The sequence below is a fragment of the Cynocephalus volans genome, chromosome 1, assembly GCF_027409185.1.
Source record: "Cynocephalus volans isolate mCynVol1 chromosome 1, mCynVol1.pri, whole genome shotgun sequence".
Taxonomy (NCBI): domain Eukaryota; kingdom Metazoa; phylum Chordata; class Mammalia; order Dermoptera; family Cynocephalidae; genus Cynocephalus; species Cynocephalus volans.
Window position 1 is genome coordinate 36,032,492 of NC_084460.1, and position 15,965 is coordinate 36,048,456.

Consider the following 15,965-nt stretch of genomic DNA (forward strand, 5'->3'; position numbering starts at 1 on the left):
CGTTTCCTTAAATTTTTTTATTTTAAAGAAACTTATTTTTTAATTGAAATGTATTGATTGTAGATGTTTATGGGGTACAGAATTATATTTCAGTACCAAGTGTGATGATCAAAACAGGGTATGTCATTACAAAACTTTATCATTTCTTAACTTTTCTAAACAAGCTTATACATGTATGTGTCTCAAAAGTCAGTGCAGTTTTAAGCTTAAAAATTATTTCTCTTAAAAACATTTCCGTGGACACGGAAAATGTGGTACATCTACACAATGGAATTCTACTCCGCTATAAAAAAGAATGAAATACTGCCATTCACAACAACATGGATGGACCTAGAGAGAATTATATTAAGTGAAACAAGTCAGGCACAGAAAGAGAAATACCACATGTTCTCATTTATTGGTGGGAGCTAAAAATAAATAAATAAATTCACACACACACACACACACACACACACAAAAAAAAAAAAAAAAAAAAACCGGGGGCGGGGGGAAGAAGACATAACAACTACAATTCCTTGAAGTTGATACGACAAGCAAACAGAAAGGACATTGTTGGGAGGGAGGGGGGAGGGGGGGAGGGAGGAAGGTCTCGGTAATGGGCCCCAATAATCAACCACACTGTATATTGACAAAATAAAATAAAACTAAAAAATAAGTAAACAATAAATAAATAAATAAATAAATAATAAATTAAAAGAAGATTTTATAAATAAATAAGTAAATAAAATTATTTATCTAATCATAAAAAAATAAAGACAAAGAAGGAAATATATAACCAAATACTTGTGTAAAAATGGTACCCTAGGAAAATAGGTCATGTTAGTCTCATAGTTTTGATCCCACTGGGTATGCCTGGCCAAAGCTGGACTGTCCCTACCCAAGGCTGGTCAGGAGTTTGTGGTACCACCAATCCCAGGGACTTAGCAGGCCTGCCTGGATAGTCATTGCTTGGGCGTCAGAGAACATCAGCAACATCTAAAGCTAAAACAAGGTATTTTCTGGAGTCCTGCACATGTGCACAAGCAAGCGCGCACACACACACACACACACACACAAACACACATCTGTGAACAAATCCCCCTTCTGATGCCATTCTAGGTTATGACAGATCTGACTTCCATGGCTGGCTCTGCCAGGTAAGAGCATGTCACCAAAGGCACGCTGGCTGCCTGGAGAGAGCAGAGTCCACCAGCCTTATCAGGCCAGCCTCATTCTGCCCCACGCAAGGCTGGCCTCTGGCCTCTGATCACCTGGGCCTGCTAATTCCAGGACATGTGCTATGTGATCCAGTGGCACCAAGGCTCAGAAGGTCCTCAGTGCCTGCCAGGGAGAACTAAGGTATTCCCATTCTGCAGATGGGAAAACCAAGGCTCTGAGAGTTTATGTAACTTCTACTCATGCCTCTGCTTTCGTTCATTCACTTGCTTGATATTTAAATGAGGTGCCAATGAGGAGCAGGCACTGTGTGAGGCTTGGAGCAGGAGGAAGCAGTAAGCCAGACCTACAATGTCTGTACTGTCACAGAATCAGGACCAGCTTCACGGGCAGGTGACCCATGTTATCACACAGGACCCTGCAATTAGAAAGGGCAGTGCCTGGTTTAACCTCTCAATACTTTTTAAACAGAGGACCTTCATTTTCATTTTGCACTGGGCCCTGCAAATCATGTAACTGGGGGAGTTAAGAGGGTCATGCAACCAAATAAACAGTTCCCAGCAGATGAGTATATGGGAAAGGGAATCTGAGCAAGTCTTGGAGAAGCAGGTGTTAATGATGATGACGGAGAGCTGCCCAGCCCAGTGTAGACCTTTAGGTGTGGCCTTCCTAAGGGAGCAACATTTTGGCTGAAGACTGAAGGATGAGTAGAAATTGACCTGGTGAAGAGGTGGAAAGATGAAGTAAAAACTGAATTTTCTTAACTATAAAATGGAGATAGTGATTCTGACCCCACAGGACCAAGCCTTACAAAGTTTCATTAAATTCATTCACTCATTCCATTTATTCATTCATTCATTCGATCAATGTATTTCAAGCACTTACTCTGCGGTAGATGCCGAGCAGTGGCGGACAAAACACCTGTGCCCTGTGACAGGTGTTCTAGCTGGGAGATGCATGTTAAAACTGATTACACAGAAGATGATGTATTCCTGCGATTTATGTGGGGAAGGAGATGTACAGGGTGCTAAGGGAGCATTTGATGGGGGCCAGGCTGGGCTGAGGGGATGCAGGCCGGCAGAGCCCAGCTCTCCAGAGCAGAGAGGGTCAGCTGCAGATACAGGCCCAGTGGGGAGCTGTGGGCCCTGCTGATTTCAGGAGGCACCATGCCAGCAGCCGCCTGGCTGTGCCCTACTCCCAGGGGAAGTGGGTGGACCTTGGGAGGAGCTGGCGCAAGGTAGGAGAGGGCAAAAGAGCAATAAAAAGTTTAATTAAAGGGAGGCAGGTTTTGGAGGGAGGGAGGGAAACAAGCTAGCTTTACTGACCAGCTACTGTGTGCCTTCTGCTCCCATTGCATGTGTCACATCACCTTCATTGCCCTCTAAGGCACATGCCTCCATGCTACAGTAGAGGAAACTAAGTCTCAGACAGGCTAAGCAACCTCCGAAGGCCACACAGGATGTCAGAACCAGAATCCAGTCTCTTGACTCCTAGAGTGAACTCTGCTGCCTCCACTCACCTCCTCTCTGACCAAAAATCTGCCCAGGTATTTGACAATCTGCCAGAGAAATTTCTCTCCAGCCGCAGAACCAGCACTGCTCATGTCTCTCCTGAGCAGCGGGTTTGCTTTTCCTTCAAAAGCACCATCAGTCTTATAGTTATCTTTTGTCCCTTTTCCCATTGGCCACCAGGAGGCCCAGAGTCAAGTCTTGGCCCATCTCAACACAAACTAGGTCATAATGTCACTTCCAGTTCAATCGTACTCATCTACCTTGCTTTTATTTTCTGCCTCCTATTTGTTTGTTTGTTTGTTTTTTTGTTTGTTTGTTTTTGGTTTTATTTGGTTTGGGTTTTGCTTTTACTTACTTTTAGTATAAGTTGGCTCACTGTTATATCCAGCTTCCTTAAGCCATTGTAAACCTCTTCAGCATTCTCCACATGTCTACTTGGTCGTTCCCTCTCTGCAGCAAGCCTTTCACTGGCTCCTCATGCACAAGGACCAGGTAAGGCTTCCCTGGCTCTCCATTCTTATCCTTTCCCTGTTCAAACTTCCACCACACTCTGACCAGCACCCCAGAATGCAAACCCCAATTGCCCAGGAAAGAGATGGTTATTGGTCCAGCTTGGTCCAACCAGCTGTCGCCACAGGCTGGGTCACGCAGCAGAAATCATGGCAGCAGGATTCCATCACTGCAGGGTAATGCCAGAGTCCTCACCCTGCCATTCAAGGCCCATTAGCACCATGCGCAGCCTCCTCTCCCAGTAGTAGCCATTCTCCTGCACCCACCCTCCAGCCAAACAGGACATGTCGCTGGCTTACTTGCTATTCTGGAAACTCCTCCACTGCCACTTCTGAGCTTTCACCACAGGCTAATTCCACCCCTGAGGTCCCCATCCTCTAGCTCCCGTCTGTCTTAGTTGAGAACAACCCAAATGCTGCCTCCTCCCCTTAGCTTGCACCATCTACCCCACCAGTTCTCATCCTCCTCTTGGCTCCCATGTTGAGCCATTGGTCCACCTTCCTGACCCTGCACCATGAGGTTCCATAAGGCACTAACATCTCTCACAATATGCCGGGCTCCAGGAAGGCAGAGACTGGGGCATGGAGCCAACACCACATGCCTTGGGGTGCGACTGTCCTCAGTTCAAATCCTGGCTTGGCCACATAGCAGGAGGACTTGGGCAAGTCTCTCTCTCTGGGAGCACTTTCTCACAGCCACACGGAGCCACTGTGGGCCTGCACAGGAATCCGTGAGGAAAGGGGTGTGGAAGTGTGGATCCTGGAGTGCGTGCTGGTTGTGGACTGATGGAGCAGAGTGTTGCCTAAAGGTGAGCACATTCTCATCAACTCACACATATGCTCCACCCACAACCACTGGGCAACAGCCCGTATGCCTGCCAGGACCCTCTCAGTTACCAGGGCACCAGGAAGGAAGGATGTGGTGACCAAGAAGGGTGTGGTGAGCTCAGGGTCTGCTGAGGTCTGCCCCCTCTCCAGAGTATGTAGACCCTGAACTCAGCCTCACCCACACTTGTTCCTACTTTTAGGGGAGCAGATCTGAGCTCCTTTGTCTCCTTCAAGCTTCTGACCATGCCATGTCCCCTGAGACTCCCTAGGCTGGAGAGCGTGTGGGAGGGGAAGGCAGAGAGAGGGCCATATTTGCTGATGAGAACCCCCCTGTGCCAGGCACTGCACTTACCACCTTATATGCATTCTTACTCACTCCGCATTTCTCATTTTCCACCTTGCCAGATTAATATGATTCTACCCATGTTGCAAATGGGGAAAGTGAGGCTCAGAAAGATTACCTGGCCTCCCCAGGTCACCAAAGTGGTGGAGCCAGAGTTTCAGGCCAGGACTATCAGTCTGCAGAAGCTGGGGTCTTGCCAGTATGCCAGAAGGAGGACACCACCCCTGCCGCCAATGAGAATCCCCTGCCTCGTGTGAGGCAGGTTGGTTCCTGCTCTCCTGATGGCTACATTGGAGACCCTTTCCAAGAAGACAAGAGTGGGTGATGGTCAGCTGTTGAGGGCCCAGGAGGCTGGGCCTGCGGGGCTCTTGCATCCCTCCTGGCAGGGGATGGAGACAGGTGTCATTACCAGGCAGACTGAGGGTGGAAGGCTAGCTCCTCATTCACCGCCCAGAGTGTCTTGAGAGCAACAAACACAGAGGGGCGAAGGCAGCTTTGTGAACAGAGGGGCAAAGGCAGCAGGGCAGGACTTGAACTCAGGACCACATGCTATCCTGGATGTTGCCTGGAGACCTCCTCAGGCGCTTCTCTAAGATCTGAGCATGGCCTTAGTTGTCTCCTCACCAGCAGATTTTCCTCTAGAAGAGGAAGTGGGCACCAACAATGGTTGGCAAGGTCATGATCATGGTAGTAAAGATGAAGATGATGATGATTATGGTGGTGGTGGTGGTGGTAGTGGTGTAATAGTAATAACAGCTAACACACAGAGCACTATGTACCTACCAGACACTGTTCTAAGCACTTTATGACACAATAACCCCATGATGCAGGCACAGGTATTGTCCTCATTTTACAGAGGAAAAATTAAGACACAGACAGTCAAATAACTTGTCCAAGATCATGCAAATAGAATGCGTTAGAGCTGGTGTTCAGGTTTCAGAGTCTGCACTCCCACCCACAATATCTATGTTATGTTTATAATACAATGAAAATAGCAATCACTATCTATTGAGCATTTGCTATGCATCAGGAACTTTGCTAAGCACTTTATGTGCATTATCTCACTTAATTCTCATAAAAGCCTTAACATCTGACATTATTACACTTCCATTCAAATGATATAAAATTTGAAACCCTGAGAGTTGACATTAGCTGTCCAAAGTCACAGGGCCAGTAGGTACAGAGGTGACCATCAAACCTTGCAGCCTGGTGCTGGTCCTACCAGTTCCCATCTTAACCACCAAGGCATGCTGTTTTGTTTTTGGTTTTGGGGGGGGGGTTGTTTGTTTTTGTTTTTTGGGGGTTTTTTTGGCTGTATATGAATGTGCACACACAGTCTTCCATGAGCCCATGTGTACATGCATACATGCATACAAGAACACATCCTGCACAGACTCACAGAAACACCAACACCAAAAACCAGCTGTGTTGTCACCAAGTTAGGGACCTAAGCCCTGGGTCTAAAGATGTTCTCTCTACAAGGTAGTTCCCAAGATGGGAGACAGGTTTTCACTGCAACCATGCAAATAATTCTTCCCCAGGAAATGCTGGCAAGCCTTGTCAGTAGAGGTTACCTGGCTCTGCGCATCTGGGAAAAGCCGGTGGGGTTGAGAATATTCGCACTCAGGGCTGAAACTACAGATTCTTTCCCCCTATACGTTCACAGCTATAAATCCCACTAACCAGGAGCTCCTGCTGGGCTTTGCACAACACCTCCCAGGGCCTTCCCTGCCAATCAATTTCAGTGAGAATTGAGCCAGAGATCCCTGCCGGAGAATGGAACCGGTTAGACCTGCTCGACATCTCCCCCGCTGCAATGCAAGAGTCTGGGCTTCCAGCTAAGTCTGAGGCTTAATTCCTTCCAGGTTGCTTCTAGAAGCATTTCCTGAGCTCCTGCTTCTTCCTGTAAGGTCTGGCCCTAGACACTGTGCTAGACGAGAGAGATGGCTCTGACCCAGTCCTCTCACAAGAATTCACACCTTCCTGGGGAGACACCAACAAGCCCTGCCATACCTGTCGTTACCCCAGCAGCCAGCCATGATTTACTGCATCCCACCATACCCCAGACATCATTGACAGGCTGTACCCCAAAAGATCCCTCCCGAAACCAGAAGAAGTAGGCAAGATGTTCCCCATTTTACTAAGAGGGAATGAAGGCTCTGAGAAGTGAAGTGACTTACCTAAGTCTCCATGGCCAATACAAGGAGGGGCTGGGTTTAAACCTGGTCTACCTGACCTGGCCTCAGCACCTGCATTCCTTCGAGACCCCTACTCCAGCTCCAGTTTGGATTTCAGAGGAAGAAAATGTCTTCTTCTGGAACGAATGTTGAAGGAGATAACCTAAAGGGAGGGACCATGAGTGACAGAGAACTTCACAAAGGCAAAGGTTGGGGTTAGAACTTCACTCAGGCAAAGGTGTGCAAGCCGGAGAACCCCGGGCAGGTTCTGGGTCGGTCTGGCCAGAGCACGGGATGAGAAGTGAAGAATGGAGGGGCAAGGGCTGAGCTGCAGGGCCCGGGAGCCAGGATGAAGAACTGGGGGTGTGCCCTGGAGGTGATGGGGAGCCATCTGTGCAGGACTAGTTGCCAATATCCAAGGAAAAAAAAACATTAATTTAAAAGCAATGTCCCCAGTGGAGCACAGATGGCTAAAGAAGAGAACGCAAGGTGATCTGAGATGGGGGTGCGAGGGGTACTCCTCTCAGAATCAAGTCTTCACTGAGTAAAGTCCTGGAAGCATTTCTTTGGCCAGTTACAAATTCACCTACCTCACCTATCGTCCAACCCCTGGTCTCATAAGAGTATAATAGTTGAAAACATAGACCCCAGACGCAGACTGCCTGGGTTTGAATTCCAGTGCCGCCACTTACTAGCTGTGCATTCTTGGGCAAGTTGCTTAACCTCTCTGTGATTCCATTTCCCCACCCAGAAAATAAGGATAAAAATATCCCCCTACCTCATAGGATTATTGTGAGGGTTATGTGAGTTAATAGCTGTAAAACATTTAATAGTACCTGGCATATGGAATGAGTTTGTAAAATAAGGATCTTTGAGTCCACACCCCCGATCTATCAGTCAAAGATGAAAATAGGATGAGTCTGACATGGTGTGTTCTTAGTGATTGCTTTCTGGGTCCATGTGAGCACCAATTCCTCTGCTATCCAAAAAACATCTCATTAATAATATGCCCTGGAATATTTGGGATCACAGGTCTATAATCTGCAGAATGAATCTGTTACATATCAACAATTTCGAAACATTTAACCTAATGCTGCTACTGTTTGAAAGCAAGATTTTTTGACCCTTTTAGTGTTCTGGTGCACTCTCCTTCCTCATGCCGAAAGAGGAAGGTAGGCCACCCAAGACAGCACAGCACAGCCATCCTTTTTAGGGACCTCAAGCAAAAGAAATATCTTTTAGACCTATGGTATCCATAGTCCACATGGTAAGTAACTTTTCTATTATACAAAAGGGTGTAACCCAAGGTCACTCTCTGTTGACCCTGAAGGAGACAGAGACTGGATACGTCAACAGGCAAGCAAATAGAGCTTCCCTTCAGAAGTCATCTGAGGGCCAGGGCAGACTCTTGCCAGGGGCCTCTGCAATTAGCTCCTGCCTTTTGACCTTCCCCAAACTGCTTTAGTGTCTGAGCTCAGCACCTTAGACTGCCAAAGTCACAGTTTAGGTGAAACTGAAATTTGGAGCACTGCTCTCTTCTGGAGCAAGGATGGACCAACAACTTGTCAGGTAAGCAAACAAGGCAGTGACCTGATCAGAAGTAAGTTTTTGAAAGAGGACACTGGAAATCTTAGAGGGGTAGGCTAGAGCCTGGAAGGTGAGTTTTAACTCTGGGAATCGACCAAGAAGGAAGTGGGGTCATTTTAAACAAAGGTGCATGGTGGAAATAGCTAGGAGGGTGCATGTGAGAGGCACTGTGATGTCAGATTTGAACCCAAGAAACCAGCTTGTTACTCAAGAACAGAACAAGGACTCAAAGCAGTTCACTTGGCCTGGTGGTATTAGCGGGCACCTGGAGACACATCCTCTCCCTGTTCTGCTTGGAGACAAGGTTCTCCTGACTCTATTTACCTAGTTGTGATATAGGTCTGCTGACATTTATGCCTGATCCCTTGCAGTGTGAGGTAATGAGCCAAAAGCCTTTGGAGAAATACAAGGGAGTGGGGAGGCTGCTCACAGAGTGTTTTCATTTCGCAGCCCTAATAACCCAGAAGAAATGTTCCCCTGCGAGCACATCGGTCTCCCTTCATCCGGGTTCCGCTTTTTCAGAGCCTCTTCCTGTGTCGATGAAACAGAAAGTGGGAGCTTGGGGAAGGTTGATTTTGACTTGTGAACACTGAATACAATCTTCTCTGGATGTTTACAGAGTGTGTCTACCAAGCAGCCTGCTCTCCAAACCCTAGCAATGCTTAAAACAAGGGAGCTGTTGATTTGTGGAGTGTTTTCTTTTTAAAAAATATCATCACAAATGTCAGATTTAGAGACATTATTTCTTTTTAAAAATAATTTGTCAAGGGGACAAAAGTATTTAAGAGGTCTTCTTGTCAGTTCAGAATGCAACGAGGAGGAGGAGTGGTTTGTTTGAGGGGGGTGGTTTTGTTTCTGTTTTTTGCATGAGGTTAGAGTTAGGAGAAGGATAAATTGAGGAAGGGGAGGTTGGTTGGAAAGCAGATTAGCTCTTCGCCTTCAGAATCCCCACAAGACCCTTCTCTGATCACCATCCCCCTCCTGTTTTCTCTGAGGGACCCACCAGGGTCTAAGGGAAAACAAGGAGGCTGAGCTCTGCTTTGTCACCCCACACACACACACACCTCCCCCCTCCCTGCTGTCCCACCCCAGTGCTCCTCCCACCTACCCCCTCAACTCTCATATCAGATGTCAGCCTCTCCTTCCTCCCCACAGACACCAAAATGTGTCCCAAGGCGCACCGCTGATGGTACACAAGATTTTAAGGAATAATACACAAATAAGCTTCTAAAAAAATGTTAGCAGTATGTATTTTTCATGTAACAGAAAACATAGAGATAGGTGATAGATAGATGACAGACAGACAGACAGACAGACAGACAGATAGATGATAGATAGACAGATAGATAGATAGACAGATAGATAGACAGACAGACAGACAGACAGACAGATAGAGCGAGCAAGCCAGGACCTCAAATCCATGCTTTCATAGACATTACCCTTGTTCTCTTTAAATATATTTTGCATAACACATATTCATTCAACTAATTATTGGGTTGTTGAGGTCCTACTAAGTGCCAGGCACCATTTGTGGTACTTAGGAACATCAGTGAACAAAACGGTCATCAGACACTGACCTCAGAGAGCTTATGTGCTGGCAGGCAGAGGCAGAAAATAAGCAGTAGGTGAATAAATAATCCAGTATTCTAAGGTGATTGGGGCTACAGGGGAAGAGGAGAGGAGAGGAAAGGAAATATAGTACAGAAGAATAAGGCAGGTCATGGGTGCCCAGGGAGAGGGGAAGGGGCAGGTTGCCAGATTAAGTAGGGGGGCCGAGATAAGCCTCATCAAGGAGATAAGATTTGGACAAGGACTAGAAGGCGATGAGGAAGTTTACAACAGGCTTACCTGGGGGCAAGAGTGGTTCAGGCAGAGGGAACAGTTCCAGCAAATGCCCTGAGCAAGGACAGTAACCAGCCTGTTCCAGGAACAGTAAGGTGGCCAGTGTGGCCGGAACAGAGTGAATGAGGTGAGAAACTAGAGGTAGAGAAAACCGGAGAGGGAACAGGGCTCTGAACATTTATTTTAAAGTTAAGGCAAAATGCAATTTAAAATTTAGTTTCTCAGCTGCATGAGCCACATTTCCAGGGTTTAATAGCCACTCGTGGCTAGTGGCTACCCTATTGGACAGCACAGATATAACGAACTTCTGCCAACACAGAAAGTTCCATCAGATGGCACTGACCTAGAATGTGCTTCCTCTATCCATTTGATTTATATAACTTCTATTCAGACTTTAGCTCTCAGTTCAAACATCACTTCCTCTAGGAAATCCTCCCTGACCACTCTTTTTCGCATTCATCAGCTTCATTGTCATATAGATGTCTGGGGGCCAGGTTGCTTTCCTCCATAGCCATTATCTATCCTTGAAATTGTACACTTATTAGTATAATATCTGTCTGATGTCTCTCTCTCCTATTAGACTGTAAATTCCATGGGGACTGGGATTGCTTCTATTCTTGCTCATTGTTGTATTCCCAACACCTAGCACCTAACATATGGAAGACACAGCAAATATTTGCTGAATGATTGAATGAATGATTTTATGTGGCAGGACTGGAAGCAGAGTATTTGCTAAACACAGGGTTAAAGCAACTGAGAACTGCAATTCAGCAGGTTCCTGGAACCCAAGAGTTTGGTGGATGAGAGCAGCCCCTGAAGCTGAAGTCCCTAGTGCACCACACCTTGACTCAGCCCAGGACCCCCACCACATTCTTGCACCCACCTCCTCACTGAGGCCCCCAGGTGCTGTCCCTCCAGAATAACTTCTGTCTTTATTGAAGAAGCCAAGTCTCAGATATTCACGAAATGCCTTTCCATCCTCCAGCCCTGCACCCACAGTAGCAGCAGCAGCACTGAAATGCTTTCCTTTGCTCACAGAAGAATCCCAGCAATGGGGACTGGCCTTGGCACATTTGCTGGGATGCCTGACTAGGCGTGGAGAGTGCCGTGTGTTCCAGCACGTATGTGGCCGCCCTCATGGAGCAAGTCCTGTACTGCACAGCCCTGTTACTCTGACAGGTAACATGCAGCAGCTGTGTGATTTGTGATTTATGGGGGCTTGTGGCGAGAGGTTTTGTCTCCCACTTTGAGAGCTTGAGTGCTTCCTATAAATATTTATGGGAGTCTGGGGCCTTCATTAACTCCGTCAGTGCCACATTTCACTTGTTACATGGTGCTTGTGTGTGAATGAATGTGAAGGTCAGTGTTCAATTATCCATGCAAGTATGTGCATGCATGTGCATGCGTGTGAGTATGTACACAGACCCATACACATTTTGTGAAAGCATGTATACGTATGCAATCAGCTGTTTCAGTGTGAGTATAAATCCATACATCTATGTGCATAATTGTGAACATTGTATGCATAGTGTGTAAATGCATGTGCATGAGCATTTAGACATGCATGCGTATAGGCATGGATAAATGCATGTGGGTATATGTAATGGTGTGCATATATACGTGTGTATATAAGTATGAGAGTGTATTTAGCAAATGAGTGCATGTGGATTCTGTGCTTTAATGTGTGTGCACATAACATGCCAGCTTCTGTGCAGGTGAGCATAAGTGTGTACACGTGTGTGTTTATGCATGCACCTGCCCTAAGAGTGTAAGCATATTTACATACAAGTCCAAAGCGTCACATTCACCCCAGAAACAGCTTTCATTAAACTATGGATGATTCCATCAAAACTGCCTCACCTAGAGGCTGCTGCTTCTATAAACACTTGCTCTGGGAACTATGACTTATTTATTGGAAAGTTCAATTTAGAGCAGATGAAAAGTAAGAGGACTACACATTAATTACAAACAGCACCCATGTTCTAAGACAATGATGCCCAAAGTGGCATCCTCCACTACTCCCAACACACACATACACACACACACATGCACACACTCACTTCGTGGTCATGTTTCACATACACACACACACACACACACACACACACACTTTGTGGTCATGTTTGTCCTACTGTGTCTCCAAGTCCCTATTACCCCTCTCCTTGCCTGGGCTGGGAGCCTTGTGATGGTAGAGCATGAAATACACCCTCAAGAAAGTGACTACCTTCTGCAAAGGGAATTAGAAAGAAAAATGTCCCAAAGAGGGCAATTTTCTACCCCTCCAAACTCCTCCACCCACCCACCCAAGTGTTTCAGATAAGGGACTTGTAGAGCTTGGTGGCAAAAATACAAATTTCAGCATCAAATAGATGGGAATTCAAGTTCTAGTTCCTCCACTGAGTGACACTGAGCAAAAGATGACCACTCTGAGATTTGTTTATCCATCCCTGACCTGCAGATAATAGTAGCCCAGTCTTTGTAGAATTAAGTGAAATGTCATAATGGGACTATCCTCATGGTTTGACCACACCTCTTCTGCTCGGTCACCTGCCTGCCCCTTGTCCATGGAAAGGAATACATGTACCAGGCTCTGGCTCCCAGGACACAAAGGAGGGCAGATGCAGAGCTCTGCATTGAGAAGTACCTTCTTTGCCCACTTGGGACAGGCAGAGCTAAGCCCTCCGACTAGTCCAGACCATCGCCTCTCCTGTGTGGGGCTCAGGTGACTGTCATACTGGACTTGTGGACATCCTCTCCTTTCTTCTGCTGAAACTGTCTTCTTCCAGAAAGTACTAGGCCTCCTCCCACTGCCTCTGTAGCTGCCCCTCCAGCAGAAAGACGTCATCCCTTTTTAATACAAATAAAAAAGAATGTGTACTGAGTGGCCGCTATTTTACATGAAAGTAACTTCACATGCAGAGAATGTGGAGAGGCAGCTAAAACTAAGTTTTGCTTCAGACCAAATCCTTATTATTCATCTAGGTGATTTTTCTTATTGGAGCAGCAACTTATATTTCATTTCTTCTGATTTTATTATCTAATTGCATCTGTTAAGATAACATGTGTAGGACAATGGAGAAAGGTATTAACACTAAGAAGACATGTTAGGCATGGAAAATTTATGTAGAACACAGTAAAGGTGCTTGGACATGGAGGAGGCATACAGGATGCGGAGGAGGCATGGAGGGCATAGAGAATGTGTGCTCCCCACCTGGAAGAGGTGCTCTCCGTGGTCCAGACACCTGCGCCCAGGGGCAGGAACTGTAGAAAGGATAAGATTCCAGCATCAGCAAGGGCTACTAGCTTCTCTAAACGGAGGCTAGGCTTCTGGGCCAGGAAAGCCCCAGTCTGGGAAGCCCCTTGGTGGCTGGTTTTGTGGAACGGTACACCTTGGACACAGGACTCTTCCCTTCACCACAGCTCGATTATGTTCTGAGTGTACTATGCTGGTCACCAGCACAGAGTGGCTTTTCCAACCAGCCTGACTTCTGTGAAGGCTACTGCTGGAAAAGATGCTGCCTACAGGATGCGCCCTTTGCGTACTTTTATTTTGGTGGGGGGAGGAGGGGCAGAGCAAACCTCTAATCCTCCCTGCCTTACATAACAAATCCAAACACATCTATCTCTGGGATGAGAGGCCAGGCCTTCAGACTGCAGGCTGCAGAGGGAAGAGTTACGCAAGAAGCCAGTTCTGGGTTTTCGTTTCTGAAAACAGAAGGTCCCAGAATTTGCATTTTGCATCTGAAAGCCTGCAAAGGAATGACTGGAAACTCTGAACCCACTGTTTCCAGGGTCAGAAGAGAATGAGCTTGGGGAGTGGGGATGGTAGCGTGAGGGGGTAGGAAGTTTGACTGGTGCTGCAGAAGCTGTAACTCTAGGTCACAGACAAAGGCACATGACCAGCCTGGTGTGTCTGCTGTAGTTCCTGGGAGCTCCCACTGTGAGTGTGGGTCCGGGAGGACTCTGGGCAGGCACAGGCTGGAGTGGAGGGTAGGAGTTGTGTGCCCTCTGACAGGCGGGGTGGTTGTCCTGCCACAGAAATGCCCAGGGAGTGAGGGAAGCATGATTGTGACTGAAAGAGGGATCTGGGTCTCGGGCTCAGCCTCAGCTTCCCCAGAGATCCCTTTCACCCAGAGAGCCAATATTTGCCCCCTCGCCCACCAGCCGAATGCCAATCCCTGCCACTCCCCAGCCAACCTTGCTGCTGGTGGAAGGATGGAAGGGGAAAGCTGGATAACTGGAGCAATCAAGGCGAGAGCCCAGAGCAGGTGGCCCTGGCACCCGCGCTGCGCGGTGGCTCCGGGAATCCCGACCCTACCTTTCCGTCCGCTCATTCCTCTCCGCACACCCCAGATACCTCACGGCCCGGTCGCCCTTCCCCGCCAGGCAGCGCCGGGATAAAAGGCAAAAGAGAAAACGAAACGGAAGGAGAAAGTTTGCTGAAACAGAAGAGGTTAGGACGGAAGGGCTAAAAGAATAGAAAGTAGCGAAGGAAGAAAAGACGCCAGAGGGCAGGGGAAGGGGGCCGTTGCTCCCGCGCCTCCCGCGCGTGTGAGGACCCGCAGCTCCCGGCAGCCGCACCCAGCGCCTTCCCCGGCCCGCCTCGCCAAAGGTGCCGGCGGCGGATCCAGACGGCACGGCCTCCCGCACACCCGTGAATCGGGGTCACAAGAGAGGGGCTTCCCACCGGCCTGGACCGCGGCCTCTCCAGCCAGGGCCGCGGCCCGGAGCGGAGACCGCCGCGGAGCCACCGTCCCGGGGCCTGTCTGTGCATCTGCGTGCGTCCCGGGGTGTGTGTGTGTGTCTGTCTGTCCCCACGTGCGTCTCCGGGTGCAGGCGCCAGCCTGTCTACTTGCGACCAGTGCTGGCTTGGAAGACTCCCGGCGCTGGGAGGATTTCCCGCCGGGGACGTGGAGGATCGAGAGAAACCCGCGACACGCGGGGAGCGGTGGGAACCGAAAGGAGGATGACCGTGGCGGGGTGCCGCCGGGGTGGCCGAGCCCGGGAGCCGCGGGACCCAGCTTGCTTTTTCTGGGCTTGTGGGCGCCAGGTCTGGGGCATCGCGGCGGGTCGGGACGGCAGGCTGCTGCGAGCGGAGACGTGGCCGGGGCTTGCCTGCTTCACGAGCCCGCCCTGGAGGCTCCGCAAGCCCGGGCCTCCTCCGAGGAGCTGCCGGCCCTGCCCGGCTCTCGCCCGCGTGCTCCCTCGGCCTGTTGGTGCTCAGTCGGTGCGCTGGTGCCGGCACTGACAGTGCCTGCGCTGGGCATCCGTGTGGGTGCGGGTTGTGAGTGTCTATGTATCTGTGTGTCAGTGTGTCGTGGGATTGTCAGCTTCTCCCAGATGCACCTGCAGTTGTTCCCTCTGAACTGGCCTGAGCCACCTTGTCCTTCCGGATGGAATGGTGGTGTGGGTCGGTCACTGGGTCAGTGTCTGTGTCTCTGGGCCCTAGGGAAAGAAGACCAGTGCTCTGGAGTTTGTAACCCTCCCCATCTCAGAGGAGGCTTTTCTCAATGTCTAGGTGACTCTAGCGGTGAAGGAGGCCAGTCCCGACTCCTCGGGTAATTCTGAAGGGAGTCAGGCCACGGAGTTTAGGACCTCCACCACAAGAAGTCTGTGATCCCCCTTGGTCCTCGGAGCCACCTAGTAAAGTTTCTTCTGGCACATCACCTGACTGAGGCCTCTTTCGCCCCAAAGGGGATACGTTTGTTCATGCGGGAATGTTCCGTGCAGAATCATTTGCATATGTAATTACCCAACTAATCATATCCCCTTGCTCCTTCACAGTGCACCGCAAAGTTATCCCACAGCCAGGCTCAGCTGCCTCCTCCTCCCAGATCACAGCCAAAACCTTTCCTGCCAGACACGCCTTTTGGTTGGTGAAATGAACTGGGCCTTGGAATTAAATTCGAGCTAGAATCCTGAGCTTCTCCCCTACTAAATAATACCAAGCACTGTATAAATGTAAATTACTGTTATTATTTGTATCCTTACTTTTTAGGTTCCCTCTTCTCTT